General features: G+C 37.5%; 1 long non-coding RNA gene across 3 annotated transcripts in view; it reads right to left on the bottom strand.

Moving 5' to 3' along the window:
• Positions 1-26107, bottom strand: part of LOC131512663 (uncharacterized) — a 130590-nt gene that overhangs the window by 25286 nt on the left and 79197 nt on the right. For all 3 annotated transcript variants that reach the window (XR_009262228.1, XR_009262226.1, XR_009262227.1), the window contains one exon: positions 2389-2471. This is a non-coding gene — a long non-coding RNA (uncharacterized LOC131512663). The remainder of the gene's footprint in view (positions 1-2388; positions 2472-26107) is intronic.

The raw sequence follows: 26107 nt of genomic DNA, 5'->3' as shown, positions 1-26107 counted from the left end.
TGAAGTTGAGGCCACGAAGTCATGTGGTTTTTTTTCTCTTTATTTCAAACTTTTTGGAGTACTTCTTCAGTAATGGTCATTGTGATAATCTCCTCCAACAATCTCTAAACATTCTTTATCGTGAAGCAACTGTGTGGGTTGGGTGGGATTGGGTGGACCCTGAGAGGTCCACATCCTTTGGGTTAATCCCACATTCCTTACTATAACCATTGTCACAGCAACTCACACAGCAAATGTCTGGCAATCTAAGACAGATTCAGTTAATGTATAGCATTTTCTCGGCCACTGAAATTAGTTGAAGATTAGCCCAATCATCACTAAAGTTGGTAATAATAAATTAAATTCTGGAGCTGGATGCCCATCTTCTCCTAATGATGTGTTTTATCAATGTGCCATCAGTCTGCCACCCTGAAGGATGCCAATTTAAAGATACAGATAAAACACATTTAGGCCAAAGACTTGATAAATCGTATCTAGGTATGTTATTTCTCTGAAAATTTGAAGTGATCTGAATAAATCCCTTTATAATTTAAATCATTTCAAAATAGATTTTACATAACAAGTTAAATGGTCATAACTGCATCTCTTCTGATATCTTAAGTCTAACAAATATTTCTGTAGCTAGAAGTATTGTGCCTCATGATTTTTACAGTTTAGTTACATTATCTTAAATTATTTGGTAAACAATTAAAGAGAAAATAATTTTCTATTAATTTGCTTAAAAGGTTAAAAGCAAAGGATGCTGTTTGTTAAGTCACATACTTGGCTAATTAAGTTCTTTGTCTTCTTTTTCTGTAATCAAAGAATGCTAAGATGAGAATAGGATGACAATGATCCTTTAATTGAACAATACATCTGAAGCTTGAGTTCCGTTCCAGTTGGTCATTAGTCAACCCTCTATCACTTCCAGTGACAGGAAACTCATACCTCCTGAGGTAGCTTCTGTCTTTATTCAAAATTTGTTGGTGAGCTCCATTTTCACTCATATTGGAATGCTGACTACTAGTTCACTGAAAATACTACAAATTTTAACAGTATTTATTTTCCTTTCTCTTTAGATAATACTTTATCACTTCAGGCAAAAAACATTCATTGCTAGTTGCCTTTGAAATTCCTGCTGTCTTTATTCAAAGATATCACTTCAATTTTCTTTTTAGTCAATTCACTTTGGGCTACTGTGTTTTTTCTAATTTAGTCCATTATGATTGCAGAGATTAGAAAAGGAACCGTGATTCTCATGTCTTTTCTAAAATCCTATTATCCTGTTCAGAGATCACTAAGATTTCTGGTAGTATAAGTTGATATAATTCATCAATTTTGGAAAATTTTTGGTCTTTATCTCTTTAAATATTCTTTCTTCCCCATTCTCCCTCTGCCCCTTTTCTGATATTCCATTTATAAACAAATTGGGAATTGTTACAAATATCTTTTGTTTCAAATATTTTTCTTTTTGTTTTAGTGTGGATGTAGTCTATCAACTTGTCTTTAAGTTCACTTCTCCTTTTCTGCTATTTCCATGCTCCTGCTAAGACTCTTTAGTGAATTTTTCATTTCTGATAATGTCTTCACTCTAATATTTCCATTTTTTTTTTCTACAGCAGATGCCTCTTCCTCTTGCCATTCTACCAGAGGTAAAAGTAATTGTGTAATTTTCTCCCGTTAAGTATATTTTTGGAGTTTAGTTCTTTATGTGTTTCTGTGTGTACTCAGATCTCTGAGGGTTTATAAAACTAGATTCTGTAAGTTATCTGGATTGTTTTGGTTGTTAAGATAAGTCCCTTGCCACTTTCTAAAGCTGAACTAAAACCAAAATTGCCATAAGGTTTTAATTTTAAAATCATATAATCGTGATCTCCATTGACATGATTTCAACAATATGAATTCATGACTCAAAATATGAATGATTTTAATTCAGCCAATAATTAGATCACTGGTCTTGTAGATGGAACAGTATATCAAGAATCTAGAGACCTGTGCCTAGAAACTCGCATTGTCACTCATCATTACCTGCGTGGCTTGTGCGATTACATTTAAACATATAGTTTCTCCATGTGTAAATATATTAGAGTGGTTACTGCTAGAAAGTGAAAGTAAGAATAGCATTCACATAAGAAATATGAAAGACCTCATGTGTATTTCCTTGAAAAAATAGGAAGGAGGAAGATGAGACAACTATGACATAATGTTCACAATGACTATTTCTAGAAAGTCAATAATACCATTTTAGCATTTGTAATTTTCCATGTTTCTCATAAATTTTTCAAAATTAAAAAATGTAATAGTAATACTAATACATCCCTCCAACCAGTGTAGCAACAAATTATTTAAAGGGAAAATGTACTGATTGCAGATCAGCCAGGATAAGGGGTATGATGAAGCAAAACTTACAAAAATCATAAAGAGATTATTCATGGTCTGGTGTTTGACTGGCTTGTCTGATGTGAAAGTTGGAAGATCCAGTTGTGAAAGTCCTGGAAAAATAAGAGAAAAATATTCCTTTTTTTAATCACGAAGGCTTTGTAGAATCCCAAGGATCTCCCCCCAAGTATGCAAATAAGCCCAGCGTCCTGTGTTATTTGTCATTCTCCAAAGTACTTATAAATATAATTTTTTTAAATATTCCACTTGTGAGTTGTATCATGTGGTATTTGTCTTTCTCTCTTTGGCTTACTTCACTTAACATAATGTCCTGTGTTTCATCCATGTTGCCACAAACGGCAGGATTTCTTTCTTTCTCATGGCAGAATACCATCCCATATTCTTGTTCCATTCACCCATTGACAGACATTTATATTTCATCTGTATCTTGGCTATTTGTAAAGAAAGCTGCAATGAACCTACAGGTGTCGACATCTTTTTACGATACTGATTATGTGTCCTACAGATATATACCCCAAAGTGGGAATGCAGAATCATATGGTAGTTCTATTTTTATTTTTTTGAGGAGCCTCCATACTGTTTCCCATAGCGGTTGCACCAAATTACATTTCCACCAACAGTACACAAGGGGTCCCTTTTCTCCACATCACCACCAACACTTGTTACTTCTTCTGTTTTTGGTAAGTGCCATCCTAACAGGTTGAGACAATATCTCATTGTGGTTCACAGTAGAACGGTGATCACTAGGAGCTGGTGGGTGGAGTAAGAGACTCTCTTCAAATGGTGCAAGCCTTCGGTTATAAGATGAATAAGTTCTGGGGATCTGATGAACAGCATGATGACGGTAGTTAATAACACTGAATTGTGTACTTGAAATTTGCTAAAAAAGTTGACCTTAAGCATTCTCACCGCACACACACAAAGTAGATAACTATGTGAGGTGATGTGTATGTTAATTAACCTGGTTGTGGCAATTATTTCACAAAGTATATGTGTATCGAATCATTACATTGTACACTTTAAATGCAATTTCTCTGTCCATTATACCCCGATAAGGAAAAAAAAAACTGTAAGAAATGTAAGCAATGCAGCAAAAATATACAGTCCAGGAAAATAGCAGATTGAGCTGTTTATTTAGCAATCACACAGAAACACAGAACAGTAGGACTTGAAATGATTTATAGAGTTCTGGCTCATCACATTTATTTTTAAAATGCTTTTTAATGTTTATTTATTTTTGAGAGAGAGAGGGAGAGAAACAGAGCACGAGTGGTGAGGGGGCAGAGAGAGAGGGAGACACAGAATTCGAAGCAGGTTCCAAGCTCTGAGCTATCAGCACAGAGCCCAATGGAGGCTTTGAACTCACAAGCTGTGAGATCATGACCTGAGCCAAAGTCAGATGCCCAACTGAGCCACCCAAGTGTCCCTCATCACATTCATTTTAAACAAGAAACTAAGATTTAGAAAGCTAACATACACTAGAGGTTATTAAAATTAGAAGCTCTATAAATCTGTTCTTTCAGTCTATTAATTTCTGTACCATTCCACTGACTTCTAGACGAGTTCCACTAGAAATTTCAAGGAGAGCTTTAATACTTGTCTCTCTCTCTCACTCTTGACCTAGTTAGAGTCAGCAACCAAACTTTATTAGTTCCTCATCTCAAAACCCAAGTGTTTCAACTTTAAGATATATTTATATGTTTTAATTGTCAAAATATGAGAAACTAGAAAAATACATACAACTAGCTATGTGAATTATGAGACCAAAGTCACCAGTTTTTCTGCTATAATAATCATAATTTATTCATCAATGTAAAAAATAAAAACTCACCATTACAACATCCACAAATCTGGGTTCATTCCTACTGAGCAATTTAAACATTTCATCTCTATGCTTCAAAATGTCTTTTACTTTTGTCCTTTCTTAAGTAGTCTTCTTGTCACTAGCCCTTCAATGTGTACAATTTCTATCCCATTTTCTTGCTCCATCCAGACTTACTGACCTCAGACAGATTAGGTCCTGTTACTTCATTTTTCAAAGATTTCCAAAGGTATTCACCTTCCAAATATCTACACCTACACACATGTCCACACACACTCTAAAATATTCCAACATGTCATGTAAGAATTTCCATGGGATAAAATTTGGAATCAGCAACTTTTTTTTTTTTTTTTATCAGAGATAGAGTAGGAACTTAAAAAGGAAAACAAAACAAAATGAAAAATTCCTTAGCTTAAGACTAGAATTCTAGGGGCGCCTGGGTGGCTCAGTCGGTTAAGCGTCTGACTTCAGCTCAGGTCATGATCTCATGGTTTGTGAGTTCGAGCCCTGCGTTGGGCTCTGTGTTGATAGCTCAGAGCCTAGAGCCTGCTTCAGATTCTGTGTCTCTCCATCTCTTGGCCCCTCCCCTGTTCATGTTCTGTGTCTCTCTATCAATAATAAATAAACGTTAAAAAAAAAAAGACTAGAATTCTAATTTGGGATGTACTTGGACCAGGAAAAGGATATTGTGAGGGGCATTAAGTTCCACAAAGCAGTGACTAGAATAGAAGGGTAAGCCTAGCACTACAGCTTAGATCTAACATATCAAGGAACACATGCTCCTTAGATCCATGTTTCACAGTGTATCTAAAATCCTCACCCTACTGCACTTAAAAAACACAGTCATCAGTCATTTTCACTGTTTGAGTAGAATAATGTATCTTTCTATTGTTTAAGACACTGTCTACTAATCATGTCAAAAAGACATACCCCAACCAGCCTCTCCTCAGTAGAAATAGCAAGTGATCATTGCAACCTACTAAAGGAGGAGGAAATCTCACGATGCATGCATTTTAGAGAAAGTGGAATTGATATGCCCAATGATGAATCAATGACTTTGCCAGGGAAAATAGGATATCCTGACCGGCCATTTGCCATTCCTTATTAATTCCCTATTAATGTATCTAATTCAGAGAGAGTATTAAGAGGCAATTCATTGAAGCAGCAGGAAATGGGTTCCCTAAAATAAAGAGGTATTTGTATGCAATAAGAAGAGAAAAAAGAAATGAAATAGTTCTGGACACTGTATCAACTAGTCTGTCACAAAGCATAAAGGAAAATTTTTTAATGAGATTTGGTAAAAGTTCCTCATCTATAAATTTGTTATTGCAGCCAAATGGTTAATTTTAAAATGAATTAAGCATAAACATTTTATTAAGTATAAAATATGCAATGATCAGATTCTGTGTCTTCATCTAAATAATTTGGGGTTTGTACACTTGGCTATCTTTTATTTTCCTAGTTGCAACTGATTGATACCCCCATTTAATAGTTAATGTTGATACTCTTCAAACCATTCCAGATGCCATGTAGCTTTTCTTTACTGGGCAAACCTAAAATATAAATTTGTGGTCTTTTTCCTCTCTCCACTTATGATGACAATGATAATAACATTTATTGAACATTTACTATGTACTAGGCACTGTTTTCAGTACTGTATGTGTTTTTTAATTGCAGTGTCAATTACAGTGTTTTATTAGTTTTAAGTGTACAATGTAGTGATTCAACAATTCTACACATTACTCAGTGTTTTTCATGATAAATGTACTCTTAATCCTCTTTATTTCTTTTACCCATCCCCTCTTCTATCTCTTCTTTTTTAAATTTTTTTTAGCATTTATTTATTTTTGACAGAGACAGCATGAGTGGGGCAGGGGCAGAGAGAGAGGGAGACAACAAAATCCGAAGCAGGCTCCGGGCTCTGAGATGTCAGCACAGAGCCCAATGCAGGGCTTGAACTCACGGACCGTGAGATGATAACCTGAGCTGAAGCTGGACGCTTAACTGACTGAGCCACCTAAGTGCCCCTCTCCTACCTCTTCTATGGCAACCATCAGTTTGTTCTCTAAAGTTAAGAGTCTGGGTGTTTTTTGTTTGTCTTTTTTTCTCCTTTGTTTGCTCATTTGCTTTGTTTCTTCAATTCCACATGAGTGAATCACATAGTATTTGCTTTTCTATGACTGACTCATTTGACTTAGTATTATACCCTCTAGATCCATCCATGTTATTGCAAATGGCAGGATTCCACTCCTTTTTATGGTTGAGTAATATTCCATTGTGTGTATGTGTGTATGTGTGTGTGTTGGTATATATATATATATATATATATATATATATATATATAGTGGATAAGAGGAAGTGGTATATATATATGTGGTATATATATGTGTGGTATATATGTATATATATATATATGTATATATATATATATACATATATACCACTTCCTCTTATCCATTCATCTATGGATGGATAGTTGCATTGCTTCCATATTTAGCTATTGTAAATAATACTCCAATAAATATAGGAGTGTATGTATCTTTTTAAATTAGTGTTTCCATTTTGGGCGGGTAAATATCCAGTAGTGGAATTACAGAATCATAGGGTAATTCTATTTTAAATTTTTCAAGGAAACGCCCTACTATTTTCCACTGTAGGGCACCAATTTACATTCCCACCAACAGTGCAAGGAGGTTCATTTTTCTTCACATCTTGTCAACACTTGTTATTTCTTTTTTTTTCTTTAAGTCTATTTTAGCTATTCTGACATATATAAGGTGATGTCTCATTGTGGTTTTGATTTGCATTCTCTGATGATCAGTGATGTTGACATTTTTTTCATGTTTCTATTGATCATTTGCATGTTTTCTTTGGAAAAATGTCTATTCATGTCCTCTGCCCATTTTTTAATCTAATTATTTGTGTCTTTGGTATTGAATTGTATAAATTCTTTATACATTTTGGATATTAACCCCTTGTCAGGTAAAACATTTGCAAATATCTTCTCCCATTTAGTAGGTTGCCTTTTTTTGAGAGCATCGTCTTAAATATTTGTTTATTTATTTATTTTGAAAGAGAGAGAGAGAGAGAGAGAGCACATGTGAGTGGAGAAAGGGCAGAGAGAGAGAGGGAGAGAATCCCAAGCAGTCTCTGTGTGCTATCAGCACAGAACCCAAAGTGGGGTTTCACCCCACAAACCAAGAGAGCATGACCTGAGCCACAATCAAGAGCCCGTGCTTAAAAGACTAAGTCACCCATTTGCCCCAGGTTGCCTTTTTGTTTTGATGCTTCCTTTTACTGTGCAAAAGCTTTTTATTTTGGTGAAGTCCCAAAAGTTTAATTGGATATGTTTTAACCATTTAGATCACATATCTTAATGCAAAAGAAAATTTGGCATAAGTTTACAGTAATTTGTTGGTTAACTTGACATTAAGATGCAAAATTGGCTCTCGGATCTCAATGCCACTTAAATTAACAGATTCTTTTTTCAGGCGTCTTTTTAACAAACTCTCATTTGCATGTGCGAAATCTTGCTGTGAGGCTGCATAAGGGAGAATTAAGAATAGATTTAGAGTACATTACATCTCTATCACATAAGAAAGCCCTAAATGAATTCCCCAGGTCTGTCACACCCTTTGGTTATTTAAAGAACAAGACTAAATTTGTGTGTTCAGCTGTGATATCTCTTGTCAGGTCGTCTTACCGTGTTCGAGAATAGGTCATCTGATTATTGTGGCATGTGCATGGAGTTTATACACGTTAAAATGGTGACAAATCAAGTTAGAGATTTCTAACTTGCCTTTCTGCAACAGAAAGGCAGAAGGCTTAATGTATCAAGTTAATATATAAATCATCTATGACTGAAACAAAGTGAAAACACTTTTGTTATAAGGACAAGCTACAAATATGAACCATGAAAATAAACGATGGATCCATTTCATGGTTATGGAAAACATAGACCCTCCTATCACTATTTCCTATATCAAGCTAATGGAACACCCAAAACGATTTAGTAATAGCATCGCTTCCATTTGGACAAAGACTGTATGTATTTCTATTCTGAAAGAACTGACAGTTATATCATTTAAGCAAGGAGGACCTTGTGTTCTAGTAAGTATTTGTGGAAAATTATTAGGTGAAGCCCTACAGTGAAAAGGCAGTTACTATTTACAGGAGCTATATTTGAATTCACAATATGCTTATCTCTAAAATTTGGAGAGAAATCAATACAAAAACCCACAGAGAAAATATGTTAACCACTAGGTTTTTGTATTGATTTCTCTCCAAATTTTAGAGATAAGCATATTGTGAATTCAAATATAGCTCCTGTAAATAGTAACTGCCTTTTCACTGTAGGGCTTCACCTAATAATTTTCCACAAATACTTACTAGAACACAAGGTCCTCCTTGCTTAAATGATATAACTGTCAGTTCTTTCAGAATAGAAATACATACAGTCTTTGTCCAAATGGAAGCGATGCTATTACTAAATCGTTTTGGGTGTTCCATTAGCTTGATATAGGAAATAGTGATAGGAGTATCTTTTGACTTTGTAATTAATTGAATTTTTTTTTTCAGAGAGAGAGAGAGAGCATGAGCGAGGAGAGGGAGAGAGAGAATCTCAAGTAGGCTCCACGCCCGGCATGGAGCCCAACACTGGGCTCAATCTCACAACCTTGAGATCAGGACCTGAGTCAAAACCAAGAGTTGGATGCTTAACAAATTCAGCCACCCAGGAGCCCTGTATTTGTGATTATTCTAAATGAAAACTCATAAAAGTAAAACATATCAATACATCTTTTGTTTGGAAATATATAATTATATTAAATTAAAATTATAACATATAAACTATATCTAGAATCTATCAAAGCCATACTTGGGAGATTTATGCTTCTGGGCATTTTAAGGATAACAGGAACTGTATTCACCAAATGGTGCTAGAACATTTGAATATCCAAATGCAAATAATGGACATCAAACTCTACCACATATCATATAAAATATTAACTAGAAGAAGATGAATCATACACCTAAAAGAAGACCTAAAGCTCTAAAATTTCTAGAAGAAAACACACCAAAATTTGTGACCTTGGGGTAGCAGAGATGCATTAGGTAGAATACAAAAAGCACTAACCATGAAATAAAATATTGATAAAATATCAAAAAGTAAAAGGTTTTTTTCCCACTTTCAAAGATACTGTTAAGAAAGTGAAAAGACAGCCATAGACTGGGAAAAAATATTTGCATAACATATGTCTAATAAAGGACTGGTATACAGAAAATACAAATAACTCTTACAATAATGAGAAATATTACTCAATAAGATATGGATAAAATATTTGAATAGAAAATTCACCAAATAAGGATATACAAATAGCAAATAAGCACACGAAATGATCTTGAATATCATTAGTCAATATGGAAATTCATAATAAAGCATCATACCACTGAAAACACACTAAGATGGTTAAAGTTTTTCTAAGTTTATTTTTTATTTTGAGAGAGAGAGAGCATGAGTGGGTAAGGGGCAGGGAGGGGGTGGGAAAGAGAGAGAGAGAGAGAGAGAGAGAGAGAGAGAGAGAGAATCTCAAGCAGGCTCCACACAGCCAGCTCAGAGACTGACATGGGTCTCAAACTCATGAACTGTGAGATCATGACCTGAGCTGAGGTCAAGATTGGAACACAACTGACTCAGCCACCTAGGTGCCTCTAAAATTTTTTAAAAACTGACAAGTTCTCGCAAGTATATAGAGCAACTGGAACTCATATATTGCTGAAAGAAATTCAAAATGGTATGCAATTTGAAGTTTAGGGTGACACTTTCTTATCAAACTAAACTTATGCTCATACAACCCACTGATTCTGCCCCTAGACATTACTCCCCAAAATGAGAATTTATGTATCCAGGAAGACTTGTCCTCCAACATTTATAGAAGATTTATTCATATAGGTAAAAACTGGAAACAACCCACATGTCCATCAGTTGGAGAATAAATAAACCCGGGGGGGGGGGGGGAAGAAAGAAGAAACTAATGATATACACAAGAACATGAATAGATTTTAAATCATGAAACTAAATGAAAGAAGCAAGATAGTAAAGATAACCTACACACTACATGATTCTATTTAAATGATATTCTAAAAAAGGCAAACTATAGTGACAAAAAACATAGAGTTTCCAGAGGCTGGCTGGGAGTAGGAAACAGGAATTAACAGCAAAGGGACACAAGTTTTGGGGGTGATGAAAATGTTTTGATATCAAGATTGTGCTGATGGTTCAAACCATATTAATTTCTACATTTAACTTATGGTACATAGATTAGAACTTGCTGCTATGGACAGAATGGTTTTGTCTCCCTAAAATTCACATGTTGAAATCCTGACCTCCAATGTGATGGTATTAGGAGGTGGAGACTTTGGTATGAGGATGTGGGGTCTTGGGGTAGGTTTAAAGGAGGTCATGAGGGTGGAGCCCCTGTGTTGAGACCGGTACCTTTATAAGAAGAGGAAGAGGGGCCAGAGCTCTCTCTCTCTCTGTCATGTGAGGATAGACCAAGAAGATGTCCATCTGCAAGTCAGAAAGAAGACCTTCACCAGGAATTGAATTGACTAGCCCCTTGATAGAGGACATCTCAGACTCCAGAACTGTAAGAAATCAATTTCTGTCATTGAAGCCACCCAGTACGTGGTATTTTGTTATAACAGACTAGAAGACCAAGATGCTCACTGACGATTATTTTAATAAACAAATGGACGATAACACAGTTAAGTATTGAGCTAAAATTCTTAGGGATATGGAACGGCATATAGTTAGTGCATACTTCAAGCTGCTGAAGTATAATCAAATCTGCCTCTCCCTGTGGTCAAGTAGCCAAAGGGCTACTGAGTGTGAAGCTTAGAACAAAGGCTATGCAGGAAGCTCTGGACCATGCATTGAGGGGAACACATGAAAATACTATGCCCTGGTGCTAGAGCGGCATAGGAGAAAGAGAGCTGGCAAATGTAACATTTCTGTAGGAAGTGGCAGCCAAGACTGAAGCAAATTCCCCCATTCGTAATTCTCTCTGTGTCCATCTGCCAAGAAAAACTAAACAGCAGCAGCACCAGCTGTTCTTGGTACTCCACAGATTGCAAGCCATGCTTCCCAAATTAACATCTCACCAACGCATACCCATGGAGTTTACATAAGGCAGGAACTAAGTCAAGATGGGATCTGGGAAGAGTGAGAGAGTAACAAGGAAGTATTATTAAGGAGCAGACAGCAAGAAGCTGTCCCTCTGATGGGCCTGCGGCCCAGTCTGCTGAGAAATTAGTGCGAGGTCAATTTGCAGAAGCAGGGAAGAGGACAGGTGTTTGAGAAGTGTAAGTAGGGTAGTAAGACTATGATGCAGTACTTTGCCTCCCCCATTTCAGAAACCGAAGTGAGAAAATAAAGAGTAAAATAGCAGAGCATTATTAGTACTGTCCATATGCCAAGTAACAAACTCAATGTACTGCATCCCATTAGACAGATGCTTGAAAGTTATAGGTGAAATGAATTATGTCAACAATATGCATTGATTCAAATATTAAGATGGCAATTCTTCATGTCTCCCTAAGAAAGGCCCTTGTGATCACATAATAAAGGGAGTCTCATTTATTCTGTTTTGAGAATTGTATCCCTGAACCCACATCCCTCTGGCTGCTGGGGAAGAAATGCTTTCCTGTAGCTAGTGGCTGCTGTCATGAGGCCAGCATATTCCAAAGTCACCTGCCTTTGATGTGAAGTGAAAGCCCTTGAACTGGTGAATTTTCTTGGGAAAGTGAAAAATAAGAAAGCCACTTTTTCCTCTCTTTTTCTCTTTACTTTTCTCTTCCCTTACTTTTCTCCCTATTCCTCTAATTTCTATCTCCTTCCCCGTAAACCTTGTCGGGCTCACCCTGGACACACAGAGCAGGTTGGGAAAATGGCCATGCTGTCTTAGATGGCAATACAGAGAGGAGGCATGCTCGCATTTGAAAAGTGTGTCCATCGCAGTGTCCTCTAAAGTATTTCATTTTGAACATGAAACACGATGAGAACAAGTGTACATTATCCTATGTTGTATCATTGGGGGGGGAGGGGTGTGCCAAAGGGGGGTTAACCAATTGAGCAATTTTAATCTTGAATACAAAAAGTTTAAAGCACCTGAGGTGCCGAGGTGCCTCAGTTGGATGGACATCCCACTCTTGATTTTGGCTCAGGTCATGATCTCATGATTCATGAGTTGGAGCCCTGAGTTGGGCTCTGCAGTGACAGCACGGAGCCTGATTGGAATTCTCTCTCCCTTTCTCTCTGCCCCTCCCCTGCTAGTGCTTTCTCTCTCTCCCTTTCTCAAAATAAATAAATTAACTTAAAGAAAAAAAGTCTAAAGCATCTATTGATGCTCCCATGGTATATTTTCTGAAAGCTTTAGGGGAAAAGGTATTTAGAATTTAGTTTACTCCATTTACATCCACTATCAACAAATCAGAAATACTTATGGCTTTATTCTGCAAAGGTGAACATTCCATTTGCCTGTGCAAAGACAAATGAAAATAACTTATGCGCATGGAAGAATAATCTCAGTGACGGCTAAGTATACTTTAAACAATATATGTACATATTTCTTTTTTTCTCTAAAACATTTTATGCATTTCTTATTTGCAAGATAAATGAGTATAAACAACTAACTTCAGTTTACAGGAGGCAACAGATACTTCTGCAGTCAGCCAACAGTATGTGTAAATATCATGTAACTGTCCTAGGGTAACTAGGAGTTGCTAACAACTTATTTGGGCTTAGGGGTCACTGTCTGTGAGCTTTACTTGTCTCATCTGTATTCTGAAAGGACTGCATGAGTAACACATTTATAACAACATCTTAAAAAGCCATTGCTTTTCTTTAAAAATAAAAAATAATAAATTTATAAAGCCTCTGTAATTGATGTCTACAAACAAAACTAAGAGATATAAACAGTGTTGTCATTCAGATACATTGTTTCATATCCCTCTAAAAATATTGATTTCATTGGTTTTATGGGCTCTGCAGCTGACGGTTTTTTTTTTTTTTTTTTTTTTTTTTTTTAATTTTTTTTTTTCAACATTTTTTATTTATTTTTGGGACAGAGAGAGACAGAGCATGAACGGGGGAGGGGCAGAGAGAGAGGGAGACACAGAATCAGAAACAGGCTCCAGGCTCCGAGCCATCAGCCCAGAGCCTGACGCGGGGCTCGAACTCACGGACCGCGAGATCGTGACCTGGCTGAAGTCGGACGCCTAACCGACTGCGCCACCCAGGCGCCCCTGCAGCTGACGGTTTTAAAGGGTTTGTATACTCTGCTGTTGGAGCAGATAGTAAATGCCATTTGCAAGTTTTCACGCCCAAAATAAATTTGCGTGAGACATGGCTATGAGGCTCTTTTGAAAATTAACCTTAGGAAAGACAAATTTAAATTCTCCCCCCAAATCTTAACAAAATACAGGACTTAGGTAGATAGATTTCTGTTGTGGTTAATAGAGTGAAATAGTGCTAAGAGTTTGATCTGTAAGATTCAGGCTATCAGAGTTTACATCCCACTCCACTACATTCAAGTGAGATAATCCTGAAGTATTTCAAAATCTGCATTAGTTTTCCCTTAAGTAAAATGAAGGGAAGCAGGCCCACTGCTTTTATTGTATTCTTGTGAGTAATAAATGATACATGTAAAAAGCAGTTAAAAGCGTGCATAGCAGAGCAGGAACATGAATAAATGTCAGCTATTTATTTTTGAACAAATATTTATGGAGTGATTACTGTGCTCTGTACATTGTTCTGGTTGCCTGAGAGATAGTAGTGAACACAAACGATTAGATTAGAATTGCTTCCTTCGTGAAGATCACATCCCAATGGGAAGATTGACAACATACATTAAATGTATACTCTGTTTGTGAAAAGTACTATCTGGGGAGAGACAAGACATCTCAGAGCCGAGGAAGCAATTTTAGGCAGGATGGCTAGGGAAATATCACTGGAAAGGTGGTATAGGTGAGAAAAGACTTGAGGGTGATGAAAAAGCAAGCCATGAAGACTTTTCAGGGTGAAAAGTTTTCTAGGCTCGGGAAACAAGTGTGAAGGCCCTATGGGAGAAGTGCATTTGATCTGTTAGAGAAACAAGAAAGAGATCAGTGTGCCTAGAAGAGAGTGAGCAAGGTGGTGTATAATACAAGAGGTCAGACAGGTGAGCTGCAGGTGGGGAACAGCAGGTGACGTGGGGTGCAGATCACACGGGCATTGAGGGGACTATTCCATAGCTGATGCTGTCAGTGACATGGAAACAGGGAGGAACGGGGATACTGAGTTATCACTGATCTGTGATAACTGTTCCTCCAGTTGACAGGCCATGAATATTCAAGAGAATATTCAGCATATTCCCAGTCAAGAGAACAACGAGGGCAGCAGCCAGTATGAGATTCCTACAGCACAAGTTAGTGTCCCTCCTGTTTCTCACACGAGCTAAATCATCAGGGAAGCAAAGAGGTCAATCAGCCAAGGGCTTGTGTTGCTTTCATTACAAGCCTGGAGAGCACTGCAACTTTCCAAGGAGAGAGAATTGTCTCCGGCTGCAGCTTCCACTGTCTTGAAGCCAGCTGTACACGAGCTACTCTCCATGCTCCATAAGGCACCAGCTTAAAGAATTCCACTTCCCCCTAAAGACCAGTCAGAACCGCTAGGAAAGACAAGCACTTCAAAGTAACACAGAAGTCTGGTGAATGTTCACATCACTTCAGAAAGCATTTCCCTGCTCACAGATAAGGGGAAAGCTGCATGATTCTGAAAGCTTGCAGAATTACAGCATTGCCCCCACCTGCTTTTCTGTTTCGCCTAGAAACTTACGTCAATCGAGAGGCATGTTTCTTGCACAGTTGAACACAAATAACAACTGGCTGGGAAAATAAAACAACAGTAATCTCCGCCATTGTGATTTGGGGGCTTGAGCATGCATGTGAAACAGATGTGATCCCAACGACTATGACTTCTGGGTCTTAAAAACCTTAACAGTGCTTTTGACTGTCAATAATGTGACTGGCACGACTTAACGCCAAACTATTTTCTCAATATAAGAGAACGCATTTCTCTCTACCCTTTACCTTTACTGTGAATGAAGATTTCCCTTGTCCAGAATGAGACTACTGCGATTCAATGTGTGGAGTTGCCTCTGAGAATATTCATTCCATCAATGAGAAGGGAGATTAACTGGACCTGGTGGAGATTCTCTCTGGTTAGGGGCTAGCACCACAGGAATCCAGCTGGCCCCTTTTGTTCCACAGAATAAACAGAGCTTATTTCATTTAATCTCAGATCATATAACGTAAGCAATTATATACATAGATTCCCTTTCCAAAGACATTCAGTAATGCTACTTGTGGGCTGCCATTTTCTTGGAACATGCCTACTGAAACCAATCCACTAAGAACACACAACTGCTTTTAAGTTAGTGTGTGTGAGTCATCATTCACGTGAAAATTCAATATCCCCAAAATGAGGAAACAACTGGCATTAAACAATTTCTACTCTTATTAGTTAAATCAATGTCATAAGCAAAAGAGTTTTCTTTTAAAAATTATCTGTTCTCTATCTTTGGAATCTTCCTGCCAAATCTCCTTCCCACACTTATCGCCCCAAATAAATCTTACACAGCCCACACTCTCCTACATCTAAATTATTTGGGTTTGCCTGACAGGCACATGAAATGTTAATCAAAATAAATAGTCATCTCTTCTTTCTGAATAGAGTGACAGCTGGTATTTTTCTTTCCTCACCACCTCCTCAAAAGACCTCTCCTTCACCAATCAAACCTACTCTTTTTTTTTTAATCCTTCCCATCAATGATCAGTGGCTTTCATCATTTCTGTTAATTTGGATTATTCAAAGACAAAAATGTATGTCATTTTAATATTATTTTAATTCAGGGACAATTCCATGTGACCTAATATAACAATACATTGACAGGCAACATTAAGAACAATAGGATGTAACTGTCTGAAAACATACAGCCAATTAACAAAGAAGTTTTATGCCCTCTTCTTGAGTGTCACCTCATCCCTGGCTCTATCTATATACTCATTCTGCCCCTCCAAGTCTCCTAATTACCACATCCCAAAGTTCTACTCTACCTATCAACAGTTCTAACCCTCAACCCACCCATCTCCCTATTCTACTCATGACCCTATTCCTCATTCTCTTCTATCTGGTCAAAATGGTTACTTCCATTGGGCTAAACTCTCCACTTTTGTGTTGAATGTGCACATCATAGGCAGAATAATCATTAATATGCCATTTTTTAAAATTTTTTAATTTTTACTTATTATTGAGAGACAGAGCATGAGCAGGGGTGGGTAGAGAGAGGGGGAGACACAGAATCTGAAGTTGGCTCCAGGCTCTGAGCTGTCAACACAGAGCCCGACACGGGGCTCGAATTCACGATCTGTGAGATCATGACCTGAGCCAAAGTCAGTTGCCTAACCAACTGAGCCACCCAGGTGCCCCAATTAATATGCCATTTTTAAATGCAGTTACTTTGTTTCATCTTAAGAAATCTTAAATTCATAATTACGACTTTGTCAATCACTTAACTCAGACTCCTAATTTTATTTTTATTTTTATGTACATGCCTTTTTCTGGACACCCATGTATGAGTTCAATTAGCCAAACTCCTCAGCTCATGACATAGTCTATTTGTCCATGAAAGCTCTTCACATATATAATTTTATTCTTCCCTTCATTCCTGATATCACTCCCATCCCCTCTTTTTTCCCTGGGTTCTCACTATAGTACACATCATTAAATATCTGTTTATATTTGAAAACACAATAAAATTCTGTAGAATTTAAATAGACATAAAGCTACAGGTTTATGTTCTTTTTTTTATTTTTTTATTCCACACTGTACATTATAGAAATGTTACTATAAATGTACCTCATTCATTGCTTTTAGCAGTGGAATAGCACATATATCATTGTGTTTTACGTATTTATTCCCCTGATGACAGACCAGTAGGTGTTCTCCATCTGTCTAGTTTAATAAACATGTGTATAGTTATTACTCATATAAGACAATTTGAGAAATAATATTTACAAATGGACTATTTTTTTTAAGGTATGGATAGGATTAGGGGAACCACAGGGGTTAGTTTAGTAGAGCAGGGCTAAAAGCCTAGAGTTCTACAATCCCTAAGCTTAAAACCTTGGATGTGTAGTGGATGGTTGCTAAAACCTGAGAAAAGACAATTATTTTAAAGTCTACCTCCTGAGAGGAGCAGTGACCTTGAGTGGAGGAACACAGCTCAAACTGCTGTCTCACGTCTCTGAGGCTCTATTCATTTTTCTTTATTCTTTTTTCTTTCTGTTCCTCAGACTAGATCATCTCCATTGACCTACCTTGAAGGTTGCTACTTCTTTCCTCTGCCAGCTCAAATCTGCCATTGAGCCCTCTAGTGAGATTTTTCATTTCAGTTATTACAGATTTCAACTTGAGAATTTCTACTTTTGTTAAACAATTTCTCTCTCTTTATTGATATTCTCTATTTGGTGAGACATTGTTTTCATGTGTTCCTTTAGCTCTTTAGACAAGGTTTTCTTTAGTTCTACGAACATATTAAAGATAGCTGATACAGAGTTTCTTCTGGTAACGCCAATGTCTGGATTCCTTCAAGGACAGTTTTTATTCTACTGCCTGCTTTTTCATCCAGCATATGGGCCTTACTTTCTTGTTTCTGCAAATCTTGTAATATTTTTTATTGAAATCTAGACATTTTAAATAATGTAACATTGTGGGGCACCTGGGTGGCTCAGTCAGTTAAACGTCTGACTCTTGGTTTTGGCTCAGGTCATGATCTCACAGTTTGTGAGTTCAAATCCCACACTGGGCTCTGCGCTGACAGTGTAGAGCCTATTTGGGATTCTCTCTCTCTCCCTCTCTCCTTGCCCCTCCCCTGCTTGTGCTATCTCTCTCTAAATTAATTAATTCATTCATTCATTCATTCATTCATTTCAAAAAACTTAAATAATGCAATGTGGTAATTCAGATCCTACCCACCGCCAGTGTGGTGTAGTTGTTGTTATTGCTGGGGTTATTTGTTCATTTATTGACCTACTTGACCAAATTTTGTAAATTATGCACTTTGTGTCACAAGTAGCCACTTGTCTCTGCCGGATTATTTTAATGGTCAGCTAGCGATTAAACAGAGATTTCCTTAAATGCCTTAAAGCATTTTACCAAGGGACTCTGTTTGTACAATGTGGCACACCTTCAGTGATCCACCTGGCTGTCAACATTCTCCTTCAGCCTTTACTTTCTGCTTGCACAGAGCTCCACGGTCCACTGAAGATGAGAGATCAAAGGCCTCTCGGGTCTCTCCTGGACTCATGTGTGGAGCCTTATAGACTCCCAAGGTTATCTCAAAGCTTACCGAAGCCCTTTCTGGCCCTCTCAGTACCCAGCATTTCCTTTTTAAGCTTTTTGGTCAGCTTCGTGCTGATCCCAACTGTTAATTGCCACTTCAGGCAGCTTCTAAGTTAATTAAACCTTTGTCCCTCAACTCTGCCCAGATTTTATAAATAGTTTCTCTATCCAAGGTCCATTGAATTAAATTTTACATGTGCTTAAATGTGTTTGATTTTTGACTGACAATTTATTTCTGCTTTACAGATCTTGGTTAAAAACTCCCAACCCCACCCAAATGCAAAATTAGTTTCCAAATATTTCTGTTAACTGGCTTTATTCCATTTATTGTTTTATGTAATGTCTTAATCCTTTTAACATTCATAATTAGAGATAGATGTCTGTGTTACTTTCCTATTGCTGTTATAAGCAACTATCACTAACTTAAAGACTTAAAATAATACAAACTTATGCTCCTACTGGTTTGAAGAACAGAAATCTGAAATGGATTTCACTGGTCCAAGATCAAGGTTCCAGTGAAGCTGTGCTCCTCTTGGAAGCTTTAGAGAATTCAGTGCCTTGCCTTTTCAGTTTCTAGAGCTGCAGCTCTTACATTGTTTAGTTCATAGTCCCTTCCGCCATTGTCAAAGCCAGTAACACAGCATCTTCAAATTTCTCTGCTTCCGTCTTCACACTGTCTTTTCTTTCATAAGGACTCTGCCGATTACATCAGGCCCATTGGATAATCCAAATTAATCTCCTCATCTTAAACTCCTGAAGATAAGCAAAGTTTCCTTTGAACCCTTTTATAAGGTAATATTCACAGGTTCTGTAGATTAGGACTCTGAGTGGGCCATTATTCAGCACACCAATGTATCCTGCCTTATTTTACTCTATATGTGAGCCAGTTCTCTTAATGCCCTCTATTAATCTTTCCCCTTATTGGTTTATACTGCCAATTTCATCAAAAACAATGTCTCTCATTATTATGAGAGCTTTATAATAACCAATATAATATAATAACCAAAATAATAACCAAAATAATAACCAAAATAAACATAATAACCAAAATAAACCAAATAGCTTTATTTTTGAGTAATCTAGTCTAATGGCTCTCAACTAGAAGCAATTTCACTTCCTGGAGGACATTTGGAAATATCCGAAGAACATTTTGCTTGTCAACACCAGGGCAGGCTGGGTGGGGAGCCAGGGAGTCCTACTGGAATCTGGTGAGTAGAGGCCTAAACATCTTACAACACACAGAACAGCCCCACCCCCACCCCACCAACAATTTGGCTCAAAATATAAATAAGCCTGAAGTTGAGGACCTCTGCTTTATTCTGTTCCAATCGTCTGTATGCTTGTGGTTGCCTCAGTACCAAAGTATTTTTATTACTGTGTATTCATATAGTATATCTTCATATCAATTAGGATGTAGGCTTCCTCTGTTTAAGAAAACAAATAGGTTTTAACAGATAAATATTATAATAAGTTGTTTGGTCCCTCAAAATAACCTGCTAGAATTTTGGTTGGAATTACATATTGATTTTTTTAGACTGAAATTAGAAGAATAAACATCTTTACAGTGTTAATGATGAGAGACAACTCTGGATGGCCCTGGAGACTCCCTGGGTGCCCTCTGTCACTAGCTTATCAGAGAACTGGCTCAGCCTTTGGCTGATGTCAGTATCCTTGGCGCACAAGGCTGTTCCCACAACTCTTATCTGCAGATCTCCGTCTTTCATACGCATAGTCCTCAGGGTTGCTCCTTGGCTAGAAAATCCTTTGCTATAGTTCTTGTTATTTAGAAAAGCTAGGTGTTCTCTACCCTTGTTGGATAGATTATGGATATGTAATGAGGTTTAGGGGCAGAGTTTGTTCTTGTTCTTGGAGTACACCCAGTTGTACATCCAACCTATCGGCCAAGGCAGGCCTCTATGGGATCATTGGCCACTCTGTTCACAAACCATCTATAAACTCTACCTCGGCTGTAGAATCCTGAGGGGTTTGTGCAAGTTCTGCACTACTCTGCTGCAAGTATTCCTTCCATAAACTTTATATTGCACTTGTACCACATGGCTTTAGTAGTGTATGTCCACAACCCCTGTGCATAAACTGTGAAGTCATTCTCTCCATGGGCAAGTTGCATTTTATTTTTTTATTTCAAATATTCCTGAGTGTCTTTTAAAAGAGTGGATTTTTTTTTTATAAAGTTCTTGTTCTTTTCATTAAGTAAAGTCTTAGGTCTTTTATATACTTTTATTGCTATTATAACTTTATTATATTTTTTGTTAGTTTTGCCAGCGTAGAGGACTTCTTAGCTTATATGGGTTGATATTGTATTCATTTTTGTTGCATTTTATATCAGTAAAACGACTACATTAGGAAAATTTTTGTTTTGTAAGTAAATGATCGTAACATCTCTAATAACAGTTTGCTTATCTACCTACCAGAGATATGGACTGTACTTTTTCATGTGCTTTGTGTCCTATTGCATTAACCGCAGACTTTGCAATCCAGTACTACTTTGATAGTAGCAGTGATAATAGGTATCTTTCTTTTATTCTCCCCGCCCATCTTTTTTTTTTTTTTTTTTTTTTTTTATTTTTATTTTTGGGACAGAGAGAGACAGAGCATGAACGGGGGAGGGGCAGAGAGAGAGGGAGACACAGAATCGGAAACAGGCTCCAGGCTCCGAGCCATCAGCCCAGAGCCCGACGCGGGGCTCGAACTCACGGACTGCGAGATCGTGACCTGGCTGAAGTCGGACGCTTAACCGACTGCGCCACCCAGGCGCCCCTCTCCCCGCCCATCTTAATGATAATGCGTTGATTGTTTCTTAGGTATAATTTATGTAGACTTATAACACAAAGGAAACACTATTACAGCTTTTGTCACCCTACGGGAAAAGCAACAAACTAATTATTATATACTTGATAAAACAGAATAAAGGGCCAGAGAGAGCAAGTATTTAAAATAAACATATGAATTATAATCAGGGAAATAAGGGAGAATCTGGAAAATATAAATCAAGAACAAAAAGTCTTAAAGAAGAACCCACTGGAAGTATTCACTATAAAATATAATATAGGAGAAATAAATAATTTGAAAAGCAAGTTAAATATGAAAATGGGGGGGCGCCTGGGTGGCGCAGTCGGTTAAGCGTCCGACTTCAGCCAGGTCACGATCTCGCGGTCCGGGAGTTCGAGCCCCGCGTCAGGCTCTGGGCTGATGGCTCGGAGCCTGGAGCCTGTTTCAGATTCTGTGTCTCCCTCTCTCTGCCCCTCCCCCGTTCATGCTCTGTCTCTCTCTGTCCCAAAAATAAATAAAAAAAAACGTTGAAAAAAAAAAAATTAAAAAAAAAAAAAAATATGAAAATGGGTATGCCTGAAGAATAAATCAATACGCTAACACTTTATTAGGAATGCCTTTAGAAGCTATCAATATAAGATAAAAAATGGAAAAATGTAAATGGAGAAGTAAGAGATAAAAAGGATAAGAGTACAAATGACAACATCTTTTTTGATAGAGTCCACATAGAATAGGAAAAATTTTAAAAATAAATTAATGAATAAATTGATTAGGAAAATATATCCCAAGTAAAACATTTAACAAAATTCTTGAAGTTAAAAAAGATATTGAAAGGCCTTATCAAAAGCCAAACTATATAGAAACCTTGAAAAGCACAAGAAGAACAAGAAGGACAAGAAGAAGAAGAAGAAGAAGAAGAAGAAGAAGAAGAAGAAGAGAAGAAGAAGAGGAGGAAGAAGAAAACTACATATATTACGGTGCAATTTAAGGACATTTGAACTAGTCAAGGGAATCAGTCAGGGAAGCAAAACCATTGTAAGTATTTTGAAGAAAGTAATTTATTATAAAATTAGACAATAAACCATTGTGGAAGGATCCTGGAAAATAAGGTCCAAAGAAAGGAGGTGAAGAATCAGAGAACGGTCACTAGTAAGCCCAGACATGAATGAATGACTCAAAGCTGGAAGAAAAATCTGGAATTTATGCAGGTCCAGCTGCTGGAGAGTGACTGCAAGTTGAGATGGTGTATGAGTCTATGAAAGGTTGTTGATTCTTTATGCCTACCCTTCTGTGAATTCACTGCCAAAGTTCTCGTGATGGGCCTGCGATCACTGTAGGGCAGCTGGGCAGCGTTTGGAAAAGCGAGTTGGATATAGAACATAACCTAAGATGGATTTATTATCTTTCAATAAAAAGTTATCCCAAATTACAATTTTACAAGTGTAAAACTCCCATTTAAAATGAAGTAATGACTAAAGACAGTATGCAGATAATGAACGTCACTTGAGTCATTCATATTTCTCCAAGTGACAACATAATGAATGGTAAAGGTCTGAATTACCAGTGTCTTTGAAAATGTATATGTTTTTTTAAGTTAATAATATTTTTTCCTTCTCTTTTCCTCCAATATCCCATCTTAGACAGAGACCTCTAGAAACAGATTTGGAGGTACAGTTGTATACATAAGATTTATATAGAAACACTCTTGGGGAATCTGCCTATAAGGAAGTGAAGAAAGCACATTAGGAAGAGGGAGAAGCTGACCGACAATGTGGTTGCAACCAGGATATCAGCTGATCTCACATGGGACTAGAGTGAGAGTTGTCTCCAATAAAAGCTACATGGCCGGGGCTTTGTATGCTTTCTTCAGCCAATTTTTAGCTGAGAATCATTCTCTGGGTGGGAGTGCGACACTAGAGAGAGCTGTTCTCAGCAGCCCAGTGAAATTCCCCTAAAAGATACATCCATGAACCATCAGCAGTAGATATTTCTAGCAACAGAGGAATGATTGCTTTGACTTGGAAGAGTATCCACTCTAGTCCATTCCTCGGGTCACTAACAGCACTTGCTTCTGTGAGGAATTTTGCCCCATTTGGGGTACTACTTTAAGATTTGTTGTTGTAGTTGATCTTGAGCCCATAACTGATACTTAATCATCCCCCTTCTCTATCTGTGCTAAAGGCTTCTTCCTTCAGCTAACACCTCCCCTGGTCTGGGTAGAATTTTTGGTGGGGTGACCCTCCTCCCTGAGGAGTCTGAGCCCCTAGTTAACATGCCCATCTCAGATGATGGCCACTCTAGCAGTGAGAATCCTACACTGGTAATCTACAGAATGTGGAAAGCCCCTGGCATCCTGTGATAGTACAATGGTTACAAATTTCACTGGTGGTAAATTTGGATGCATACTGGTAGAGGGGTCCCACTGGTTGTTATATCTAATACTAGAAAGAAACTAGGGAAACTATAAAAATAAGGCCTTAGAATTATGTGGATACTCCTGAATTGTGTTGATTTGTTATAGAGAGATAATGAAAGCTCTCTATGATTAATCATCATTAATCATCAATTCAAGAAAAAAAATGAGACAGTACTTAAAAAAAAAAATGTCAGCATCATCCCTACTCAACTTTATCAACTGACTCCAGGCATAGAAACATCCTTTGGCCCTTAATCTTTTTAGAAGACACTATTCTTCTGACACTTAGCTTCTTCAGATTTCAATGCATCCACAGCTCTCCAATGACTTTAAAGAAAAGCAGGATTTTTTTTTTTCATTTAGCCAGGATTTCGTGTTATTATAGCAATTTGGTAGTTTAAAACACATTTTTACAATCACTTTGAAATTCTTCTTCCTTAAAGAGATGAAATTTTATTCCTCTCCATTAGAGTGTCGGCTGGATTTAGGGACACACTTCTGAATAAAATATGGCTAAAGTGTTGGCATGTTTCCAAAGACTGCAGCCTCCAGGCTAGGGAAGATACTCTGTCTCATTCTCTTGATCAGATCACTTGCTGTGGGGGAATCCGCTTCCATGTGCTAAGAATGTTCAGGCAGTCTGTGTAGAGGCCCTCATGTTCAGGAACTGCGTACTCCAGTCAATACCTGTGCTAATGAGCTTTCTTGGAAGTGGACTTTCTACGACTGAGGCCTTAGATGACTGCAGGCCCAAGGGACTTGTCTGCAAGCCCATGAAATACCCTGAGTCAGAACTACTGAACTAAACCACTCTCGGATTCCTGATCCATACAAAGTGTGTGAGACAATAATGTTTTACGCTGCTAAGATTGGGAGTAACTTGTCATACAGCAAAAGATAACTAATGCAACAGGACTAAAGACCTTTCAAAGCCTTGTACATCCTAACTCACAGCCATTCATTAGAGCATTTCACACACCCACTTGGATGATTCTCAAATTTATATCACGAGTCCAGAAATCTCAAACTTTCACACATTATGATGTTTTCCATTTGTCCTATCTACCCACTTCCATTTTCTGCATTTTCTGCCTCTCTGTAGCCCTATTTATGTTAGAGGGGTTGGTGGTATCTTAATGTCCTGAATGTATCTCTATCATTGTGTTTGTCACTTTGTATGATAATTTCTAATATTTCTTTTCAAACTACTAGGCAGTGAGATGCCTGAAGGTAGGAGGAGTGTTCATCTTTGCATCCCCTTGCACCTAGCACCTCAACACAGTGCTGTTAGTTAATGAATGGATAATTAATTAATCGTCATGATAGAGCCAGTCACAAACTGTCTAAGGCAACTGTGAATTGCAAAATGTGGTTTAATAGTTATTAGAGTCATCAAGCATGGAAAAATATAACAAACATTAGTTGTATTTTTCACTTAGACTGGTGTTGATTGAGCTTCAGTTTATCGTCCCAGAATCCTTCATCAGTGTTTATGAAACATCTCCCATAGGAAAAGATTCTTCAATGAAATAACTAAATCTAAAACATGCCATCTAATAAAGAAAAAATGAAGGGAGGATTAAGATCATGTCTGAAATGCCAGATGGGTATCTGTATCTGATTTACCGATTAACTTAAGCCAGAACTAATTTTTATCATCATGGTATTTGCTAAGACACATGAGATCTGCGGATGCCCTACAACTAGTGCACTAATGCTTCTCAAGTTCATGAACCATGTCCCTTCAACCTTGACACCAGTCTGAATAGGATAAGGCCACAATATATTCAGTTTCTAATCCCTTGTTATCAATTGTTCAAGTAGTTTGGCATTAAGAGGATGGGGAATGCCACTCCTTTATCCCCTGCTGGTTATACCTCTCCTAAAGTCATAATCCTTGTGACAAAAATCGATTGAAGAGGGCATTGCTTTGATGAGGCTCTTTCACCTCAATCCTTTTACATACTGTTTGTAATCTGCACAGCCATACAATTATTCAGCCTCCTTTTGTTTTTATGGCATCTCTTTCACACTTGCAAAGCTCCCCAAACTTATAATTCAGCTTCCCTGGCATGAAGACAAAAAAACCTCCCAACTGTGGCTTAAAATCATGCCACCGTTGGCCTTAATCTCCTTTTTAAAGCCTTAAAATATAAATTAGGCCTATATTCATTGTGTCCCAAAGAGCTTTCTTTTCTGAAACTAGCTCTCACTGCCTCGGGGTCCCCCCAACAGTTCACAATGACCATCTGGTTGGTTT

This window comes from Neofelis nebulosa, chromosome 5 (genome assembly GCF_028018385.1).
Source record: "Neofelis nebulosa isolate mNeoNeb1 chromosome 5, mNeoNeb1.pri, whole genome shotgun sequence".
Lineage (NCBI taxonomy): Eukaryota > Metazoa > Chordata > Mammalia > Carnivora > Felidae > Neofelis > Neofelis nebulosa.
The sequence above is the reverse complement of the archived record's forward strand: the minus strand, read 5'-3'. Positions and strand labels throughout refer to the sequence as shown.